Raw genomic sequence first — 24,110 nt, 5'->3', positions numbered from 1 at the left:
TAAAAAAAACACATCCAGAACACTGAATGGAATACATAATGAAATAACATCACTGGTCCTCTGTGCCTAGAGAGAAGAAAGATTACTATCATGTATTAAGTCATTTATTTTCTGTAGGAAACAAGGAAATGACTATTGACCTATATTTCCACCTTTCTTGGTCTATAATGATGTCAAGTGGCTCCTTATCAAATCCAACATGGATTATCTTATTAAAACATGGGCTGTTGAATGTTTGTCTCCTGCACAGACTGAAGAAACAGTACCGAAGAGTTGGGAATGAGTAAAAGAATTTTGAGGAGAAATAAAAATCCAAGTTAATTTTTTTTTTAATTACACATATTCTAATGAAAACAAAACAGAGAAAGATTGACGTTAAGATTCTCCTCCATGGCCAGAAAAAGGTGTATACTGCTAAATAGGTAAATTGGTTTTGTCTTTTTCTCCAAGAATCTATACTCACTCTCTTCTCATTTTATACTTTGAATATTTAGTTAAGATTTTGTACAAAATATAATATTATATTCCTTGTTAACCCTAGGCATGGTATTGGCTTTTAATGTATGTTTCGAAACAGTAAAGGAAGGAAAAAATGAACTTTATAGTTTATTTCATCCAAGAAGTATTGTCAAAGCATACAAAAGCATTATGTGTTTTTAATGTTGTCAAAAGTTGTAACAAAAATAATTGCAATTAAAAGATTCTATCAACAATTGTCTGGCCACCCATGTCAGGCACATCTCAAAATGACTGTGGGTTTCCTCTAACTTTCCCCCCAACACTCTGTATCCTGGGAATGCAGTGGAGAAAGACATTCCTAGTTGGCTGCCCACTGACAAAATGCACAGGCTCAACCCAAAATGTAATCTGTCGGTTTACAAGTATATCCACCTCTATCTGTGACTTTTCCAGATTTCCTCAAATGATGTCTTTGGTCATAACAATTAATTTTCATGTATCATCCAAATCCTATACTAATTTGACATTTTTATTGGCAGTGCTATTACGTACGTACTTTTATTTTATCCCAATACCATCTCCAAGACTTCTGACTGCTTTATCTTTTACCTTTATTAAGGCATTCTATCTTCCATGTCTACGCCTTTTTAATACACTTTCATAATCGTATAGATGTTTAAGTTAGAATATTGCCCAGAATATGGGCCCAATAAACGGACTTCCTAGGTTAGATTCCACAACCCACTTGGTGTATAACCTTCTATGGGTTTAGTTTTCTTATGTGTAAAATGCAGAAAACTTTCTACTTCATAGAACTGTTTTAAGGATTCAATGAGATAATGCATATAAAGTGCTTTCATGTTCATAGTTAATATTAAATAATTTAAATTAGTAGTAATGGTAATACTATGTCATCAACTGTTCCCAAACTTATTTTTAAGACTGGATGTCCTAATTTGATTTTTGTTTGACTTTGCAAAATCTACTTAGTTTTATGTGTTAAGATTCTCTATATGACCTATTATATAACTAGAATGGAAATGGCAGATGTTTGCTTAAAAAATGGCAGATGATGGAAGATTGATCTACAAAATTAATACATATTTCTCATAATGAATGGTGAAAATGAACTATTTTATCTGTTTGAAACTGTAAGCATGCACACTAATTACACAGGGACACAACTTGCGTCTCCACAGACATCGTAAGGAGGACATTTATTATTCTCTGACTACTAGACACAATCATGAAATGTCTGATAGCCCTTCCTAGCAAAGAAATGATAAAGATTCAGTGATAAAATGACTTTACTTACTTAGGGTTCCCCTTCACATGAATGCCCAGAAATACACTGTTTTAATGAAAGCTATTTATTACTCAACTTATTGAACATATATGTTACTGAAGAAGATACCTACAGAGTGGCCTGTAATTTGAACTGCAGAAAACTTGTAAAATTATTTGATGAAAATAGAAGAACTACACAGGAAACAAAATAAATCCAAGAGGCTAAAAGTTAAAAAAATTGCTTGTATTTAGGCAAATATGAAGCCAGTATCATGGATAAAAGCACTATGCCTTTATCCATGCTGCTGTAATTCTGAACGTCCTTCACTCATCTCTACATTTCCTCGTTTAGCAACCATTTTTATCCCATCTTAGAATTTCTAAAGGTGTGTGTGCAAATCAGTTAAATCCAGGGCTATTTTTTTCCCCTTTTATGGTTCCTTCTCAAATTCGAAAGTGTCACAAAATGAATGTCAGAAAAGAAACAAAGTTCATTTAGCAGATCTGGATTATACTTTTTTATTAATGGACTACATAACCGCACAGCATTTACGCAGGCTCCGTTACTTCCTGCCAGTCTCCTAATAAATCTACACCATAAAAATAAAAACAGTATAATTTTGAACCTGTATTACTTGTTGTACCCAGGAAGTTTCGATTACCTTTTTCTGCTACTTGATACTGAATATGGCCAAAAGAAACGTTGCCCACGGAGAGAGTCAATACTCCTTGTTTATAGGAAGTTCATTGCTATAACTGAGATATTCTTTTAGATCAGGCTTTTCCACATCTGCAATATGGACATTTAGACCAGATAATTCTTTGTTATGGGGGCTGTCTAGTGCATTGTATGATGTTCTGTAGCACCCCTGCCTTCTACCACGGTATCTCAGTAGCACTCCCTCATCTCCACATTTGTAACTATCAAAAATGCCTCCAGAAATTGTCAAATGTCAAGGGGGAGGGGGAAGAAGGGGAAAAGGAAGGTGCCCATTTTAAAATGACTGATACAATCCACTCATTAGGAAAGAATCTTCGTTTTATGTTTAATTATATTGCCCTATGTTATAAACACTACCTCAATATCAAAAGAAAATAAGACCCGACGTAAAGATTATTTGTAGTTTTCTTTAGAATACATCTTCTGGGAAATTCGCAACATTTCACGAGATGAGTTTATTATTTTGTGTGAATTCCTTCTCCCCTTTCTGCATATCCAAATTCTCCCACAAGTGCAAAGATTCCAGAAAGGAACTGTGAATTTGCTCATTAGTTCAAGCTATAGGGCCTGAAAAAAAAAAAAAAATTGTGAGGATTTCAGTGTTAATATAACAACTCAGGGGAGATGTACAGACCCATTCTTAGACATGGCCAGTGAGAATCTACCAAGTTAGCCTCAAAAATCCCCAAAGAATGAAACTGTAATTACCCAAATGGATATGGTGACTTAACTTTCAACAAGAAACAAGAGGACAGAGTTTTCATTCTTGGCTCTACATCAGACTTGTGGGATGACATTTTATACTTTGTTTTTCTTCATAGAAACCAGGATTGACTCCTCTGTTAAGAACAAGTATTTCACAATATGAACTGAAATACAAACCTATCTATATTGCATTAATTTTCTTAGGAGAGTTATCTTTTAAGTAACATAAAGTTCAACACATGCTTGTGGTAACAACACATCTTTGTGGAACTGCACGAGTCAGTTCCATCTGGTTGCAATGTGCAGAAGAACAAATTTAAATCACCACAGGTCATGTACATTAAATCACAGCAATGTCCTTGATAAAGAAGAGTAGAGTGCTTTCTCACCAAAAAAGAGATAATAATAAATTAAAAGATGTGAGGTATAGTAGGTCTCTAGAACATCTGACTACCAATTCATAGGAATAAAGAAGGAAATGATTTTAGAAGATGAGAGAACCTGCTTTCTGGAAAGGCAAACCACAAATTCTCTTCCATTAGCAGATGCATATTCTCTACCTATAAGATGTCTGGGTAACCACCAGCTGCATGCAGCTATCAAGCGGCTGAAATGTGACTGGTCCAAATTTAGATCTACTTTCTATGTAAAATATACAGTGGATTTTGAAGACTTAATATGAAAAAGAGAATGTAGAACATCCCATTAAATTTTAATTGATTCATGTTGAAATAATATTTTGATTATACTTGGTTAAATAAAATGTTATTAAAGATAATGTTATTGTTTTCTTAATTTTTAATGTGTCTACTAGAAAATTTAACACTACACATAGGGATTTCATCCCGTGTCTATTGGACAAAGTTGTTCTATGCTATCATTTCAGTAGACTTCAACCTATATTGGTATCATGATCTTTCCTCCAGCCTCTCCTCAATCTTTCAGGGAATTTAGAGGAAGTTTTGAATGTCATAAAATTGGAGGACTCCAATGGGCCTTTAGTGCCCAGGGGCCAGGGATGCCAAAAGTCCTCAGTGAAGGAGTCAGTCCCATAAAATGAACGAATGCCCTATCCACAACCTCAGTTGTGTCTCCACTGAAAAACAGGCTGGTGATATCATCAGCCAGCCAGACTGCAACAACTAATTGCTGGGACCCAACTTTGTATTTTCAGCCCTGATCTTTCTCTTAAGACCCAGAAATACATTCCGACTGACTGGCTGACATCTCTAAGTAAACATTCCAGGGGCCTGGAACCATTTACAAATCCAACCCAAATTCAGTATCTCTGACCTCCACACCCCCTGAAAAAAAAAAGAAACAAGAAAACCTTGCTCTGCTTCAGGAATTGTCCCTCAAGGAATGACATCGTCATCAACCCTGCTTCTCAGGCCAGAAAGAAACCTTTCCTTTGCTAACTCATGTGTTACCGGAATCCTTAGCCAATCACAGCCAGTGTTTCCTCTCATTCCCATAAGTCTTTGTCCCGTAAATGATAGTCCTGTTACCATTCTTCTTCTACTCTGCTGCCAGACATCTTGGGACAGAGGAACACGGTTACCCTAACCAAGTCTAAGACTTAACTAACTTAACCTTAACCAGTCAGAAGGAAAACCTCCCTGATCTTTGATGCCAGATAAAATTTAAGGTCATAAGGAAGCCTTAGAAAATGTGACTGCATTTTAAGCCAGAAGAGTCTTAAAGGAAAAATCCTAAATTAAGTCTACTACCATATAAGGAGTAAAGTGTTTTATAAAGAAGTTAAAGGAAGGCTGGATGGCTTAGTTGGTTAGGGCGCGAGCTCTGAACAACAGGGTTGCTGGTTCGATTCCCACATGGGCCAGTGAGCTGCGCCCTTCACAAGTAGATTGAAGGCAATGAGCTGCCACTGAGCTGCCAGTGGAAGGCCGGATGGCTCAGTTGGTTACAGCGTGAACTCTCAACACCAAGGTTGCCAGTTCAATTCCCCCATGGAATGGTGGGCTCCGCCCCCTGCAATTAAGATTGAAAACTGCCACTGGACTTCGAGCTGAGCTGCGTCCTCCACAACACTAGATTGAAGGACAACGACTTGGAGCTGATGGGCCCTGGAGAAACACACTGTTCCCCAATATTCCCCAATAAAACTTAAAAAAAAAAAAAAAGTTAAAGTATTATATATATGGTCACATATTATATATGTGACCATATATATGTACATGGGTATATACTATATACATATATTATTATAATATCATGGGATATATTTACATATTATATAATTAGCATGCATGGTCATTTAAACTGAATATAGAGATTTATTTTAGGAGCATTATTTTTCAACACAATATCAGATAAACACTATCTTTAAAACTAAAGACATTGCCACTAGCTTTCAAAAGGGCAAAGCATGGTACAGTTTATCTTGCTCCTTTGTACATGGTTTACTCCTAAAGACCAGGACTCTGTGGACCATCACGACTTTTTGAATGTATAAACCTGCGGGAACAACCTCCTCAAATACTGCAAAATGCAATTTTTTTCTTTCATCATTTACTTACAGCCTACTAAACTGTGAAAAGAGCTGGAGATAAACAAATGAAGGAAAAACATCAAGGCCTACTAGTCTCCTAATAAAAATAATGAAGTTAACAGTAAATGCTAGTCTAAAAAAATGACTGAACAAGCATACAAGTATACTTAAATGTGTGTGTAATACTGCCCTGCTTACAGTATTAAAAAAAAAAAAAAAAAAAGGAATGAAATTAAATGCCAAACAATAGAGAAGTGGTTGAATGGATCATACAAACCACTGAATAATATTTATTCATTAAATTTGTGATATGTAGCTCTCTGTCATTAAGTAAATGAATAATCATAGTTAAGTGAAAAAAGAAGCAAGAGAAGAATATGTTTCCATACCTTTAAAAACAATGCTAATAACATAGGGAGAGACGGAGAGAGAAAGGAAGAGCGAGGCAGGCAGGAGCAGAGAGAGAGAGAGGGCAAGTGGGGAAAAATGGGAAAAGAGGAGAGAGAGGGAGGGAAGAAGGAGGGACTAGAGAAGAGAGACAGAAAAAGCTAAAAGGATGTGATAGTTTTCATTTTTGCTTTGGCAAATTTTCTCACTTTTTACAAATTTCATATATTACCTGTGTAATTAAAAGAAATACTTGGGTGTTCAAAATTTCAGGTCAGAAAAAAACAGCGGACCCAAGAGAAAAACAGTGAGAGAAATCAAAGAAGTAAGTTTTTATCCATAATAACTTTCATAAAGTGTAAAAGGGTCACACCAATTCCCTCACCAGGAGAGGGCACGCACACATACAGAGTTGCATGCATATTCACGTCATAGTTACAATTTAATTATACTACTACTCTAAAAAATGTAGGTGAAATTAAAAGGAACTTATTGTCTAACTTATATTTGTAATTGATGCATAGAATCTTATATTGCTTCAAGTGCGCTATCAACTGATGTTTGCAAATATCTTCATGAGGCAGGTATCTATGACATACTGCTCTCTAATATGCAAATGCTATCATCTTTTTTAAGTTCGAGGCTATTCCACAACAACAGAAAAATGGACACATTATACTATTACCATGTGTAAAGAACTTAGCACCCTGAAAAAGAAAACTATGGGCCAAATACTTTTTTTTCTTTTTTTGATACAAAGAGCAGCCAGTGAGTGTATTTTAAAAGATTTTAGTCTTGTGGAAAATCAGTCTTTTCTGTTCTTATCTGGAAAAGTAAAGGAAGAAAAAAGATTTATACTTGTCAGACACTTAAACAAAATATACTATCTTATAATAACCACAGACCTTTGCAGCGTATCTGCCACTTCCCTGGGGCGTTAACTATTAAGGCCACGTTATCTGATTACATAACAATACCGGAATTGTTACTCAGGAAAATTCCTAGAGAGTTTTAAGGAAAAGAAGTGGATTCTCAACAATGCATTTTTGGAAGAACTAAAGATATCCTTAGGGATTTTCAATTTCTGGTCCACCGTGTAAGAAGCTTAAAGTCGCTAATCCATCATAACAACAAGTAAAAAGCTGAATAAACAAAAATCACAACTTCTGTTAGATCCATCAGACGGGTGAGGTCACGGGCAAACTGCTGCCTCAGAAATTGGAGAGAAAAGACAAGAGGATGCAGAGAACCACAACTTGCCAAAGTAAAAAAAAAAATCTCAAACAAAAACCTCTGTGGGAACCAGCGCTAGAGTAGAAAAACCCAAATTGTAATGGGGGAATTACTGGAGGCTCAGAGTAGACAAGCCCGAGAGTTAAAAAAAACAAAACAAAAAACTCCACAGAAGAAGTGTATACACACACACACACACACACACACACACACACACACAGGTTCTATTTCTCTGGAGAACACTGTCTGATATAAACATGTACAAAAGACCTACAGCTAACATCATACTTATTGGTAAGAATCCAAAGTTTTCCACTAAGATCAGGAACAAGGAAAGAATGTCAGTTTTCACCACTGCTTTCCAACATCATACTGCAAGTCCCAGCTAATGCACTAAGATAGCAAAAGGAAGTAAAAGGTATACAGATTGGAAAGGAATCAATGTAACTGTCTTTTTTCGCAAATGACATGATCGTCTATGTAGAAAATCCAAAAGAATCAACTAAAAAAACTCCTGGAATATATGAATAATTATCACAAGGTTGCAAAATACAAGGTTAATGTATAAAAGTCACTCACTTTCCTATATAGCAGCAATGAATAACTGAATGTGAATTTTAAAACACATTATAATGGAGCAAAGACAACCTTTTCAACAAACAGTACTGGAACAAGCAAATAAATGAATCTAGACAGGCCTTATACCCTTCACAAAAATTAACTCAAAGTAGATCGCAGATTTAAATGCAAAATGTATAACTAAAAGTCAGGAGAAATTTAGGAGAAAACCTAGACAACCTTGGACATGGAGATATCTTTATAGATACAACACCAAAGGCACAACCCTGAAAGAAGTAATTCATAAGCTGGCTTCATTAAGTCGCATTCAAGAGAATGGGAAGAGAAGCCATAGATGGTTGGACAGTATTTGCAAAAACCCACATGTAATATAGGACCATTACCCAAAATATACAAAAAGTCCTTAAATCTCAATAATAAGAAAACAACCGACCTGATTAAAATGGGCCAAATACTTTACAAGACAGACATCTCACCAAAGAAAATATACAGATGGCAAGTAAGTGTATGAAAAGATGTTCAATATCTCATGTCATTAGAGAACTGCATATCAAAACAATGAGATACCACCACACAGCTATTAGAATGGCCAGAATCCAAAACATTGACAACACCAAATTCTGGCAGGAAAGTGGAGCAAGAAGAACTCTAGGATATTACTGGTTGGAAGGCAAAATGATATAGCCACTTTGAAAGATAAATAGTTCAGCAATTTCTTACTAAACTAAACATACTCTTACTATAGGAATCAGTAATCACACTCCTTAGAATTTATCCAAATGAACTGAAAATTTATATCCATACAAAAACCTACACATGGATCTGTATAGCAGTATTATTCATAATTGCCAAAACTTGAAAGCAACCATGATATCCCTCAGCAGATGCATAAATAAGTAAAATGTGGCACATCCAGGCAATGGAATATTAATCAGTGCTAAAGGAAATAAGCTAACAAGCCATGAAAAGAATGCAGGAAACTTAAATGTATATCATTAAGTGAAAGAAGCCTACCTGAAAAGGCTACATAGCGCATGATTTCAACTGTATGACATTTCAGAAAAGATTAAAACTCCGAAGACAGTAAAAAGATAAGTGGTTGCTAGAGGTTAAGGGGGAGTGAAGGATAAACAGGCAGAGAGCATAAAGGATTTTTACGGCAGTGACACTGGTTCTGTAAGATACTACGATGGTGGGTGGGTGTCATCATACATTTGTCCAAACCCACAGAATGTACAACACCGAAAGTGAACCCTGATATAAACTGTGGACTTCGGGTGATACTGACGTGTCAATGTAGGTTCATCGATTGTAACAAATGTACCACTGTGGTGTGGGATGTGGACAGTTGGGGAGGTTGTGCATAGGATGGAACTCTCCACACTTCTGCTCAATTCTGTTTTGCATCGAAAAATAAAGTTTATTCATTTAAAAAAAAAATCTATGCTGTCAGGTTAATCACAAATTCCACTTTTTTTAATAAAAAAGAATATATTCTTTAGACTGATCTCAAAAACCCAGCTAAAAAATAAATGGCCAATTCAATAATGCATTTCTTACTTTATAAATCAGAGGGTATCAGAAATACTTAGACATATACAAAAATACTAATTCCTAAAAGCAACTACTGTTGTCAAGTCTCTAAAACTACCAAAAGCAAGGTGCTATCCACAAAGTTTGAAAAAACAGACAAATCTCCCACACTATTTTATATTACTTAAGCATATTTAACAGTGATTCAAATGTGATTCTATCATCGTACGTTAATTATAAACATTTTGTCAAGAACAATAGAAAGGAACTGCTAATAATCTAAACACTAGACCAAATGGGCAAATATGTCATTCTACATTTAATCATTTTTCTCTTGAAGAAATTTATCACACAGTGTATTTATTAAAGATAACACTGAAATACAATTAAATAAAGCAATAAAATAGTCATTTTTATGCCAGAAGATTTCAGAAGGATATAGATACATATGGGTGTGTGATTGTATGTCAGTTATATCTGTTACGTGTGTGTATATATACACACCATTGATTTGCATGGCTGTGAAAAATGTCTTGTGGGAAAAAATGATTGTAGGTTTTAAGACAGCACTCTGCCTTGACTAATCTTAATCTCTCAATCTGTTTCCAATTTTAGAATGCATTATACAAACCTTAAAAAAAATAGTTTTAAGCCATTAAGTCTTACTACTTCTCCTAACAAATAAGACATTTGACAATGTTTTTACAATGTTTCTTTCTACCAATCATCCTTTTAAGTTAAAATGTGTTCAACAAAATAATTCCATTTCCCTATATGGAAAAGTCTTGTGATGATTTAGTACTTGGAATGGTGCAATCACATCAATAGACAAACTTTTCATTTTACAATACCGTGTTTCCTTGAAAATAAGACCTAGCCATCCAACAGCTCTAATGAGTCTTTTGGAGCAAAAATTAATATAAGACCTGGTCTTATTTTACTATAAGACTTGTCTATATAATATAATATAATATAATATAATATAATATAATATAATATAATATAATATAATATAATATAATATAATATAATATAATAACAGGTCTTATATAATATAGTACAATATAATATAATACTATACTGGGTCTTATATAAGACCAGGTCTTATATTAATTTTTGCTCCAAAAGACGCATTAGAGCTGATTGTCCGGCTAGGTCTTATTTTTGGGGAAACAGGGTAGTTGATTGGGCAAATTTTAATATTTTGACAGAAAATAAGCTGTCAAAGAGAAGGAATATAGAAATGCTAAGTTATTTAAATGTAATCACTCAATACAGCATCATACATTTACGTTTCTTCAAGCCATTAGTTTCTGAATAAGAAACTACGTACAACTCTGATGCTAAAATCTGGTTCCCTGGTTGGTAAGTGCAAACATCCAGGAGAACTGGCACAAAGGATTCCACCCCTCAATGACAGATGGGAGAAAAACACAGCATTCTGTGATTACGAAGGGGACCCTAAGCAGTAAAGGCATCTGAGGTGCCGATCATGGCCCAACAAATAGGGAAACTAACTGGAAAGAGCTGATAGACTGATACATAGCCCCTTCCTAAATTATTGTTAGAAGTATCTAATGTCTAATTTTATACCACTCAGAATCTTCCATCCAAAACTTAGACAATGAGGAAGTGATCTGTGCTGTGGTATAATTTTTAAGAGGAAACGTACGTATCCAGTACTTTTTCACAGCCAAGGATGCAGAGACATACAGAGTCTGCAAGGAAACACAAATATTAATAAGCAAGACAATGCAATAGCAAGTTCCTTCACAGTTCTTATGCATGACTCATTATCTTGCATCTCCCACTGTTAATGGTCCACTTCAACAGAACACAGTAGTGCAAACTCAAGCCTAGCTAGTGTTTTCTCCAGGGAAAAGGGCCCCGAAGATAACAAAACTACCCTGGAATTTCAGAACCACTCTATGAGAATCTTAGGTAACTCTAGGTCTAGTGTACACCTCAGGACTTTTTGGATCTTTCAATTCTCTCAAAATGGTATCAGAGTAATCTATAGACCTCATGAGTCTGGATGCTCAGACACATGAAGGGAGATCTAAACCTTGCGTACAGTATTCTAAGGAAGCCAAAGGCCCTAACAGATATATATGCAGGGCTTCCCAACTGCTGTTACATTATGGAACACAGAGAAGAGGCGATGGTTCCCCTGCACAGTGCGGTAATCAGCCAAGGATGGCCTTGGCAGAGTCCCAAAGGCTCAAGTGATGGCTACCTCAGGCACACCGGTAACTCATTCGTGGGGACCACTGTGATGTGATACCATACCAGCTAAAAGGCTTTGCCTCAGGATCAAATACTCGCCATGGCTGGGTTACACACAACACAAACAACAACAAAAAGCAGTGCTGTGAATCAACGCGCCATCAATATCTTTATACTTTAATCAATAAAGGCTGCCACCATTAAGAGTACATTTTCCTAAGACAATACATTTCTCACATGATTTACTTCAGAGGAAAGACTCTTCGGGGGAAGAACCTATTTTCATCAAGTCTCCATAGGAAATATTGTATGTGAAAAGCACAACTTATTTTTGATGGCCCATTTCTTCATTCTTCCACAAAATTTTGAAAACGTACTAGCCTGATTTTTCTAACTAACATCTACAGGGCGTCTAGCCTCTAATTACCTCTGTATATACTCCTATACAGAGAGAGACTGATCAGGTTTGCAGACCAGGATGGGATAGACGGGAAAACTAGTTGTCATCCATTCATGTCTACACGGATGTTTATGATCCTACTGCACATGAGCCACAAAGAATATTACGGAAGCTGATTCAGTGTCTCTAGGGTAGGAAATAAAAAAGAACATTCACATATGCAGTTACACAATGCTCCAAAACTCCTGCTCCCTTTTCCACCATTCATCTCTCCTTTTCAAAAGAGCATAAATATATTACAATTTCCCAGTCTAAACAAAAGGCATGAGGTGACAAGAATTTCGATGGAGGAAAAGGATGATGGTTAATTAAGCCCCTATTATATTCTTAAAGCTAGGAAGTGACCATCTCATGCCAGTGAGCTATCTTTTCCAAGGTCTTGTGATGTAGCTGCAATATAAATTAATTAAGAGCAGGCCACTCTCATACTCCAACGCGTGGGGCTGTAAACTGTGGAGCAATTTGGCAGAAAATATTAAAAGCCATAAAATGCACATCCCTTTGGCTCTAGCAATTCCAACTCTTAGAATTTATCCTAAGGTAATAATTAAGGATGTGCAAAAGGATATTTATTTCTCTACTGTTTGTAATTACTAAATCTTGGAAGCATGCTAAATGTTCAAAAATAGGATAGTGGTTAAATAAATTATCACAGTCATAAAATTAAATACTACATAGGGTCACTTCAAAAGATATAGAAATATACCCACCAACATACACAGGTTTGTACTACATATTCTTAAAATCAAAATACAAATGGTGTGTAAAAAGTTACCTCATTATTCCAGGTGTAATTAAAATTATGGTAAATTTACTGTTCTTGTCTGTGACTTCTTTTCATGTGTTCTGATATTTCTCTAATGACTAGATAATGAGAATGTATTGTTTTGATAGAGAAACCAGAAGGGGAAAGAAAAAAACAGTAAAAGTAAAAAAAATAATAATGCCAGAGGAAAAAAACTAACTGAAAAAGGAAGGATTAGGAATGGGCTTTAGGAAGAAGTCCTTACAAGTGTGATTATGGAGTTCTCAAATGTGCAGTTAACCGAGGTCATGGAATCTTTTTTCCTTGGAGATTTGTAAGAAAAGGGTAGCCAGCTCTGATTTGAGGACAGCTTGAATGCAGTCCTAACCTTTATGGCCCCTTGTAGCTCCATGTGCAAAAGGATTGAGCCAAAATACAATTTTCACTGAGTGACACACAAAGTAGTCAGTTCCCTACATTTCCCCTGATCCTCGGCAATCCCTTACCTTATTCAAGAGAAAGTAACCCCTAAGGTCTTACGCCCAACACTGAAACCCAATGACCAGCACTTTACTAAGGAAATACAGTGGAATGGTAGTTAATATTCTGCAATGCACAAAGAACTTCTATCTGACTTTTCCACCATAATAAAAAAATTCTAATTTCGGCCACTTAAAGTGGCTAATTTCATCCCAAAGTGAGAGAAAGAAAATGATGGCACTTATCTAAAATCTTACGCATGTTTACCAGTGAGTTTTATATGTGTGTGTTGTAGTAAACAAAATAAATACCAGGATATGGTTAAAGGGTACCAATGGAAGAATTAGGAAAAATCATCAAGGGCCAAGATATGCCATTAGAGACCAAGGCCTAGATCATCCACACCCTCATAGTCCCAATGACTGTGTATGAATGGGAAAGCTGGGGAGTGAAGAAGGCTGATAAGAAGAAAATTGAATTATTTGAAATATAGTGTTGGAGGAGAGCTCTCAGGATACCCTGGACCGCCAGAAAGATGAACAAGTGGGTCCTAGGGCAAATTAAGCCTTAGACATCACTGGAGGCAAAAAAAAGACAAAACTAAAGATGTGCTACTTCAGGTACATCATGAGAAGGTAGGGTTCTTTGGAAAAGGCAACAACGCTGGGAAAAACAGAGCAGCAGCAAAAGAGGGAGTCCAAATACGAGATGGATTGACTCCATGAAAGAAGCCACAGGCAGGAGTCTACAGAAGCCGAGCAGGGCTATAGACAACATGACATTTTGGACGTCACACATTCACAGGGTCTATACGAATGGGAGCCAACTCAATGGCAAGTAACATACACAGTTAAACACAAATAAAAATGCTCAATTCTGACAAGATCCTTGGCTTTAGAAAAACCAAAAATGAATTGTTTTTTGATAACACCTTACGAATACAAATGCAACATTTTCTAAGTCCACAATTAAATTCATTTTTTACTTGGGAATCAGTTTCCTGGCCTAGTGAAAGGCACAGACGGTGGAGAAGTTGACAAAAATAGGTTGAACCAAGATGACAGGTTAAAATAGAGTCATGCCAGTCACCAAACTGAGAAAATGAGCTTGAATCAGTGCAGAAGCTATAGCAAAATGAAGGAATCAGTCAAGGCTGGACTACCCAGTCACAAAACAAAACTCCGGTCTGGTGGTATTCAAAGAAGAATGAGGTGAATAATGTGTGTGTTTAAAGGACAGGGTTCTAAGACAAAGACAAGTGATTTAAAAAAGAAAACAACAACGACAACAACAAAACAATCTGCTTTGGAAGCTCTCATGTCTGACACCAAGAATGAGCCTTAAGCCATCAACTTTGTAAGAATGTATTGGACACAGATCCCTCCTTCCTGTAAACATGTATGAGACCTTCGGTGGTAAAGGTCAGGCAACATTTAAGGTACATTATTCTCTGCACCAAACATCGAAGTCGCACCATTTTAATGAAAGAGTGAGCAAGTCACAAGACAGGTCTGTCTCTTCTTTCCTCTATCAGCCTCCCTTATTACAGCATTCTTGGAATATTGTGTTCTGAAGAATTTAGTTTTCTGGATGGGTGAGGATTTATCTCTTTTAACTTCAAATTCAAAAGAAAAACTATTAACCACTTGGATGGAAATATCCCTGATATATTTAAATAAAAAGGTTAGGGACATAAGGTAATGTTTTCTTGATGACACAGACCAATAATTATGAGCCTCAATGATTATGCAATACTATATAGAGATAACTTCAGGGCCCACTGAAGTGTGAATGTACTAAATGACCCAACGTTGTGCTTCTTGAGTTTTTGTTATCTGCATTTTATAGTCTGTCAGGCTTTTACTTCCCAGTATTGTCATGTTCTTTTTATAGATGCTCCTTCTGCCCTATGGTGGAAAAGAAGGAATATTGGACGAAGAGTCAAGTTGATTTAAGTTACTATTCTAGCTAAATGACCTTGGATATGTCACTTAACATCTCTTAACATCTAAGATGAGGAGATTCAACTAGAAACTCTTTTAAGGTTCTCTTCTTTGGTAAAATGCTTAATTCAAATTTACTGCTTCTCGTCTATTGTGTATTTTCTTTTTTTTAATAAACCAGCTAAACTTGTATGGAAATATAGATACTTAAGCATGCAATATACTCTCATGTAAATGAACTGAACATACCTTGTGGCATCTAGCTGTCTTCTCAGAGGCCTTACCTGTATAATACCAAGTAGTAGTTGGTGGGGTCTCAGGTAGCTATGGTTTCTAGGTAAATAAGACCCTATTAGTGATATGTCAATAGATTTCTGTATGCTTCTATTTTACCTAATATTTTCAATGCAAATAATTATTTGATACAGCTCTACTTCAGGCCATCCAAGAGTAGAATCTGTATATGTCATCATCTATGACTGTCAGTAAACTGACTGCAAAATGAGCACTCTAATTTTGAGATTTTCTTTGCCTTATTAAACATTTGTTTAGATGAGAAACTTACTTAAGACATTTTCTAAAAGATGGTTTTGTGAAAATACTTGGCAAAATGTAAAGAGTATTTCTGTCAACTCCTTAAGAGAATGGAATTTATTCATCCTTTATTTTTCTGGAGTCCTTAACACGTGATTTCCATCTATTACACATTTAGTATCAACTTCAGAAGCCTATAAAACCCATACCTCAGTCTACATTTATTCCGCTTTTTCACATTCTTCCCTGAGAAATCCAAGTTATGTTCACTGCCATAATTCCATTCCTATACAGATAATCCATGTCCAGGTCCCATCTGTCTCCTGAGTTACAGATCCCTATTCCGCATGGTAACCTCTACTTCTACTTCCCATAAGTTAAAAAATGTCTAAGTTTATAAAGCCTCCTCATCTCACTTATTTCTCTGCCTACCTCATACTTTCAAAAAATCTACTTTCTTTTCTTCTCCATTATTCTCTACTCATATTAATGGCATCATTGTGCACCAATGAGGAATCTAGACATTCCCTTCCTGACCAGTTACAAAGTTATATTGATGCCAGCTCTAAAATCTCTCTCCACACCATCCATGCTTACTATCTCTACTGTTACAGTCTTAATTCAGGTCATCATGTTTTCACTGATTATTAAATAGGCCCTAAATGATTTCCCAGCTGCCAACAATTTCCCTTCTAGTCTATATCAGCATCACCAATGAATTACACAGTTCCATAAAATATTTCCTTCTATCAGCAACAAATTATATTTCTATAAACATATAGGTTGATGGTATTATATTTCCATATTTATATGTACACTTATATTTTAAGTCTTCCCATTGTTTATGGCAGCTATTCTCAATTTTTTCTGCCATATTGGAGCTGGAGGATACTAATCCCAGGGAAATATTGGGCTGCTGCTAAGTTAGGACTCGTGTGCGTGTGTGTGTGTGTGTGTGTGTGTGTGTGTGCGTGTGTGTGTGTTAGATGGGAGAGAAGGAAAAGGAGTGGCCAAGAAATATGGATCCAAATTCATGAAGGATCAGAATGCAAAAACCTATCTTCTCAGAGATTCTACAGCATGTTGGAGACAACTACTATAACTAATGAAAATTTACACTGACTAAATTGAACAGATGAAGATACAGAAGCAGAAAAAAGGGTTAAAACCATTGGACTGGGTGTATGTGCAATGTGGGATATATTGAATCCCACATTCGAGAGGACTTCTGACAAACAGGCCCGAGTTTAGCTTCTAAACTCTCCTCCAATCCCTCCATCGGTGCACAACCACTGGAGTTGGTTTACGTTCCCTTTCACACATCAGGGCATGCCCACCTTTAGTTTATCTTGGGGGGAATACCCTGTCCTCCTTATTTGGTGACAGAACTCCTACTCATCCTTTAAGACCTTGTTCAAATACAGTCTGTGAAGATTCCTCTATCATTCCTGCATTAGTCAGCGCAGGCTGCTAAAACCAAATATCATAGACTGGGTGGCTTCAACCACAGAAATTAGTTTCTCATAGTTTGGGGGGATAAGAAGTCTAAAATCAAGCTGCTGGTTTATTTGGTCCTTGGTAAGGCCTCGCTTTTCCACTTGCAAATTGCCATCTTCTTGCTGTGTCCTCACATGGAGAGACGGAGCTCTCTCACATCTCTTCTTCCAAGGGCAGCAATCTCAGCATGGGGGTTCCACCCTCATGACCTAATTACCACCTAAAGGCCCAACCTGCAAGAACCATGATCCAGGGGGTGAGGGCTTCAACATGTTAGTTTTGGGGAGACACAAGTAAGTCCGTAACATGTACCAAACTGAGTCATTTCCTCTACTGTGTTCAGGGGTTTCTTCTAGACTGCAAATTCCTCCTCGGGATTGAACCTTATGTATCAATTACCTTTGTATCCCCAGTCCCCAGCACACTGCTTGGCACCAAGCACATGTGTAGAAAGCACTAGTGCATACGTGCAACAGAAGCCTTCCCAGTGATCTGTTAACTAGTAATCAGCCATTCTCAAAATCTTCTTCATAAGGCTACCATCAAATCTTCTTCCTTTAATGCAGTATCCACACAGAAAGAAAACATATTATTTATGTCTGTCTTAGATAACGTGCATCGTCGCTTATCCATTGTTTGTTCTGATTATGTAGAGACTTATAGTTTCAGAGCACATCTGATCAAAACTTTAAAAATCCCATAATACATAGTTAGGATCAACAAATGCTTGTTGCTGATGGACCCCCTGATGTTGGTGGTACAAGCAGAGTTCTTGGGTCCTTAATTTGGTATTTTGTATTACACCAAGTCACAATTTTGTATTACACAAAGTCAGTCCATCTTCGATTGGCCATGCCTTATTTCCTGGGTGGCACAGTGAAAGGACATAGGTGGTGGATCTGCTAATGAGGATTTAATCCCACAGTGTCAACACTTCCAACTTGTCTGACTTATTACTTATCTCACAAATAGATATAACACCATCTACCTCATAAGTATTTTTTTGATTGATCAAATGAGAAAAAACATGACAATGCTCTTCATAAACAATAAAGCACTACACATGTAGTATTTTTACCATAATATATCTTCGCACAATAATGACGTATTAGATCTAAATGTACTAAGTGTCTTGACACTTTAGGTCCAACATGATTGAATAAGTTGCACTATGAACTGATTTCCCTGGATAAATGTCACGGGGGATCTGAGTAGGTTTCCTCAATTACTTTGGACAGACTGAGGAAGCTTGTTAGTATGTATATGCTTCCGGGTTGGTGGGGTCAACATCTGCCAGTTCTGACATATGCCAACTGGTTACACACAGGAACACTGTAGTGCTACCAACACCCCATATACACACCCACTTCCACTCCCCAAGAGGTACCAGACTGGCGGACAACTTGGCCGCTAGCCTATACAAATGTAGAAACACTGTAGAAACATTAGCCAATAAAGCACATACTGGCAGCTGAATCAAATATTTAGGCTCTTAGATGTACCCAAATAAATCGTTTGTGTGTTCTAACAAATGTTTTATTTGGAAAGCATTTCCCAGTGCAGATGCTGTCAAAGTACCCATTTTCAGTGGGTTAAATCAAGGGCTGGAAGTAGCAGAAGGGTGGGGAATGTTTTTTAAACAAAATTGCATAAACTGCAAAAAAAATGTTAATATCATCTGTGGGAGGGCATCCTTGAAAAACAAAAGAGTTGTTAGTGGTTTTCAAAGTTAAATTTATACTAATTGCAAATGTTAAAAAATTATAAACATAAATACCACAAAATGATAAAGTTATCAGAACTTGGCAAGGGATAAAAAACTGGGCTATTTTTAAAAATATGTAATATATCAATAAGAACAGATGCCAAAAAAACAAAAAAGATGTAATCAAGCAAGGAATCAAGAAGTTAAGCATTATAAATTAAATGCCTCACTTGCCAGAGACTTCTAATAAGCAATCAAACACAACCACATTTAAAAGTTTTATATTGAGGTTATTAATTTGGGGAGAAACATAAGGCAATCCAAATTTGCGAACTTCCTTAAGAAAATAAACTCTGGGACCAAGTGCCAGACAGAGCCTCTGACAAGCTTCCAACCTCTAATGCAGGAGCAATAATACTATAAGAGACTGGGAGATCTACTGACCCCTGTTTTTAGGCAACGATGTAATATATATATATATATTAATTATGTAATTAATATATATATATAATTTGTCTGGGCTACATCACCCTTTTGTGGTTTGGTTCCACTTCCATGACAATATTCTCCAAGATAGGGGAAGTTACTAAACTATAAACTATGAAACTGATTCCTTTAAGGCCCTGGATTAAGAAATGCATGGTGAATGTTTCTCATGGGGCTCAAAAAAAGGAAACTTCTTGTTCGATGGGTTTCATCACCACCAATTATCCAGTAGATTCTGTTTATAAGTACTGATGGCAATTAAAATACTACATTCATGGTGGACATATGAACTAGGAATAGATTTTTTTTTTTACCTTAATTGATCAAATCACTCAAAGGAAACAAAAAGAGGAGTTTTAAAAGTTTTTGGTTGTTGGCTGGTTTGTCTTCCACTCACAAATTAACTGACTGCACAAAGACACTAGCCCAATCAATCATACTTTTGGTGTTATATAATCAATAAATATGTATTAAATCAAATTGAATGGTACATAAAGACTCTCAAGAAAAGAAATGTCAAGTTATGCCAAAGAAAACCTTAAAATTCTAGAATACTTTACTTTGACAAAAAGAGAAAAAAACAATATGCACAAGTATGTAAAATCATGACCACCTGTTAAAAACAACAGTTTTTGCATGAGAATTTTAAGACTCTTCTAACATTGTGAGTTTTGATTCATGAGGATTAAAAAAACACTAACAATAAATGAAACTTCCTCAATTATCCTGATACATTTTCACTGTGAATGTTCCATTGAAGAAACATGGTCTTTAAAATAGTCTATAAAGTTTGACTCTTTATAATTAATCCAATCAATAAAATGTTGATATGATTGATTCACAATAATCATTTAGAACAGCATGGCAGTTCCTCAGTCACAGACAGTCAATCTTTAAAACATATGACAAATAACTTCCTTAAGGGCTCTCTCAATTGAAGTGACTCTAACACCAATTGCATTTAAACATAAGCATAATAAACTGGCTGTGAAGGCTGATTTTGGGGTTTTTTTTGTAAACTTTATAAATTTCAATTTATTTTTATCATCTTGTAGGTCTCAGATGGAATTCACAGTAATCACAGCTACAGTGGAGCAACTTCAAACATAAATGAAACAAATAACTGGTAGATCAATAGGAGGTGACAGGCTCCAGGCTCAAATCCTGCCCTCGCGTGACCCACTGCTGCCCTCTGCACTCTAAAAGACTTAATGAATCACCAGAAGCACACTGAAGACTGTGCATGTTTTGCCCGTGTGAGAACTGGATTTATGTCAGAACCAAAAAAACAAACAACGAAAAAAGAATCATTCCTCTTCCTTGAGATAAACACAGTGAAGCAGTGAAGTAGAATATGATTTTACAAGGTAATGCACCCAATAATTTCATGCAGCTCATGTACCTATTTTATAAATACTAGCTCATTTTAAATTGAAACACCAAAACTGACACAAAATCGGGATGCCTAATGAAAGAATAATTTTAAATAATATGCACTTTATAATTAAGTTGTTTCTACATTGGCAACAGAAAATGGTGTAACAGTAATATACAAAAAGGAGAAACGTAAAACCCATTTACTATTTCTAAACATTTTCTGCTCAAGAAACTGTAAAATGACCATGTAATTTAACACTGAAGATGCTTATACTGGCCCCAAAGTAATCTTAAATACTTAAATTATTTTAAATACTTAAAATAATTACCCTATGGAGAAATTTTCAGTTTTTTAATTAAAAAAAAATGCCCAGGGATTATATGTGTAAAGAGGGAAGCCATAGTATGAAACAAAACACCACAAAGCTCCATGTAGCATCACGTCACTTAGCTGGAAGGTACAGAAATAGTTTGCATGCCTTTGTAAGGACATTTTATACCTGAGTGCCCCTTTGAAAAGACATCATTGTCTATGCATGGTCAAAATGGGGCGGGAAGGCACAGGACATGTGACACAGCTTGTACATAACCCAGCCAAGCTCTTTCCCTCCTCTATTTCCTCTGAAAAAGCTCCATTTAACTCCTCACCTTGAATTACAGCAAAGTGGAAGAGGCAAAAATTTGTTCTCAAAATGTAGCACCTAAGGGAAAATAGGTCTCGACTACAGTATGAAAAACGGGAAAAATGATTAATCAAGAGTATATCCTAACAAAGAGAATATCTACTCGACAAGAAGAAATGAATGAAATGTAAACATGTGATAGGATAAAAAGGAAGAAAGAATACAAGCGAGATATAAAAGGAAACAAGTGTGCAAAGGAGGGAAAAGAGCACTTATTTCCAAAGGAAACACAACCTAAAACAGAAAGTTTTACAATAGGTGGATTTAAAAAATAAATAAATAAATAAAGTGATTATCAGTGAACAGGGACTCAAAGATAAAATAACAGAAATTAAAAAGATGTTGCAGAGCCATCAAAACATACCAAAGATCAAAAAATATATCAAGAGGCCGGTCCGGTGGCTCAGGCGGTTAGAGCTCCATGTTCCTAACTCCGAAGGCTGCCGGTTCGATTCCCACATGGGCCAGTGAGCTCTCAACCACAAGGTTGCTGGTTCAATTCCTCGACTCCTGCAAGGGATGATGGGCTCCACTCCCTGCAACTAAGATTGAACACGGCACCTTGAGCTGAGCTGCCACTGAGCTCCCAGATGGCTGGCTCAGTGGTTGGAGCGCGTCCTCTCAACCACAAGGTTGCAGGTTCGACTCCCACAAGGGATGGTGGGCTGTGCCCCTGCAACTAGAAAATGGCAACTGGACCTGGAGCTGAGCTGCGCCCTCCACAACTAAGACTGACAGGACAACAACTTGAAGCTGAACAGCACCCTCCACAACTAAGATTGAAAGGACAACAACTTGACTTGGAAAAAAAGGCCTGGAAGTACACACTGTTCCCCAATAAAGTCCTGTTCCCCTTCCCTAATAAAATCTTAAAAATATATATATATATATCAAGTCAGTACTAATAAATAAAAATAAAAACAGCAAGGGAATGAGGAGGAGACATGGCTAAAAATGAGAGAAGATATGGCTAAAAACTGCATTACTGATGTAGAAAAATGGCTTAATTTTATTACAGTTAAAGAGAGGAGAAAGAAGAATACATATTTTTAATGGATAAAAGAGAAGAGGCATGAAAAACAAACTGAAAATTCCTGATCCTCTAGAGAAAAAAAAAAACTGACTAGAAAAATATTTCAAGTAATAATAGTACGAATTTTCCCTAAAGTGAGGAAAGAACAAATTGAAGTAGCAGTGTTGCAGAAAAAAAATTGATACAGAATGATCCAAAATAAGTTGTATCCTTAAGTCATTGAACTTGAAGATAAAAAAAATTCTGCAGGTGTTCCGGCAGGAAAAAGCAATTCACTTACAATGAGGAAGGGGGAATGGGAGGATCAGATTAGCCTCACTGGTCCTAGAAACATTCAATTGCAGAAGTACTGTGGCACTAAATTTCCACAGAGTTCTGAGGAAAAAGGTGATCCAATTATTTTATTAAATCAACCTGACCTTAGAGTATAAAAGTAGCTGATTAATATGCTCAAACATAAAATATCTTAGGGAATGCAGGACATACGATATTTTCTTAAAATCACTTGACAATGAAATCTAGTGGATCAAGAGATAAAAAAAATAACTCAGAACGAAAGAGTCATGGAAAAGAACCAGGATGAACAACAGATTTAATTGATGAACATTAAACAGATTTACATCTTTTGCTGCTTGGCTAGTTGATAAACTTTCAGGACACACTACAAGTTTCCTGCTTTTCCAAAGGACCAGGTAGAGAGTTCTACCCAGCAGATAAATTTGCTAATTGCTCAATAATTCATTAAAAGGAAATCTTGAAATTTAAGAACTGGATTTTCAATTGTAACATTATCCTTGTATGCTTATTTTTTTAATTAATTATTTCATTAATAAAACAAGTATTTTCATCTAAAAACCTAAAATTCCAATCAATATCATATCTAGTATGTAATATAAAAGTAACCTTATAACTCTACAAGACCCTTTATCCTAATAAATACACAGAAAGTTTGGGACTTTCTACATAAAAATGTTTCTCTCATATATTCACCCTCAAATTTGTGTTAATATCTGAGACCTGGCAATGTAAACACAGTATGTAGCATGTCTAAAATTACCTTTCATCACTTCACCACCTTTTCTCCCCTCTAAACACTAGAATTTAATAATTGATACATTCTTACTTACTTTGAGTGAAATCTGAAGAAATAATTCAGTGTTAATAAATTTCCTCAAATACAATTTGAAGTATTTCTTTTAAAAAAGAAACAGATATTCAAAAGCATCTCTAAAGAGTATTCAATTAGTAATATCAAGGAGAGGGGTGGCTGGATGGCTCAGTTGGTTATAGCACGAGCTCTCAACAACAAGGTCGCTGGTTCAATTCCCGCACAGGATGGTGGGCTGCAACCCCTGCAACTAAAAATTGAAAACGGTGACTGGACTTTAAGCTGAGCTGCGCCCTCCACAACGAGACTGAAGGACAACGACTTGGAGCTGATGGGCCCTGGAGAAACACACTGTTCCCCAATATTCCCCAATTAAAAAAATAAATAATAATAATAATAATATAATATCAAGGAGAA

At 36.1% G+C, this 24,110-nt stretch overlaps 1 protein-coding gene across 17 annotated transcripts in view; it reads right to left on the bottom strand.

Annotated features, from left to right (window-relative positions):
• KLF12 (KLF transcription factor 12) overlaps positions 1–24,110 on the bottom strand; it is a 511,676-nt gene that overhangs the window by 238,771 nt on the left and 248,795 nt on the right. The window contains exon 1 of one of the 17 annotated variants that reach the window (XM_088792943.1): positions 6,304–6,325. The exons of the other annotated variants lie outside the window; for them this stretch is intronic. The gene's annotated coding sequence lies outside the window, so the exon portion shown is untranslated. Of the gene's footprint in view, positions 1–6,303; positions 6,326–24,110 lie in introns of those variants that run through there. 17 annotated transcript variants of the gene reach the window in all.

This window comes from Rhinolophus sinicus, chromosome 16 (assembly GCF_057876585.1).
Source record: "Rhinolophus sinicus isolate RSI-liver-muscle chromosome 16, RSI-T2T, whole genome shotgun sequence".
Lineage (NCBI taxonomy): Eukaryota > Metazoa > Chordata > Mammalia > Chiroptera > Rhinolophidae > Rhinolophus > Rhinolophus sinicus.
This window is presented reverse-complemented; position numbering and strand designations above follow the sequence as displayed.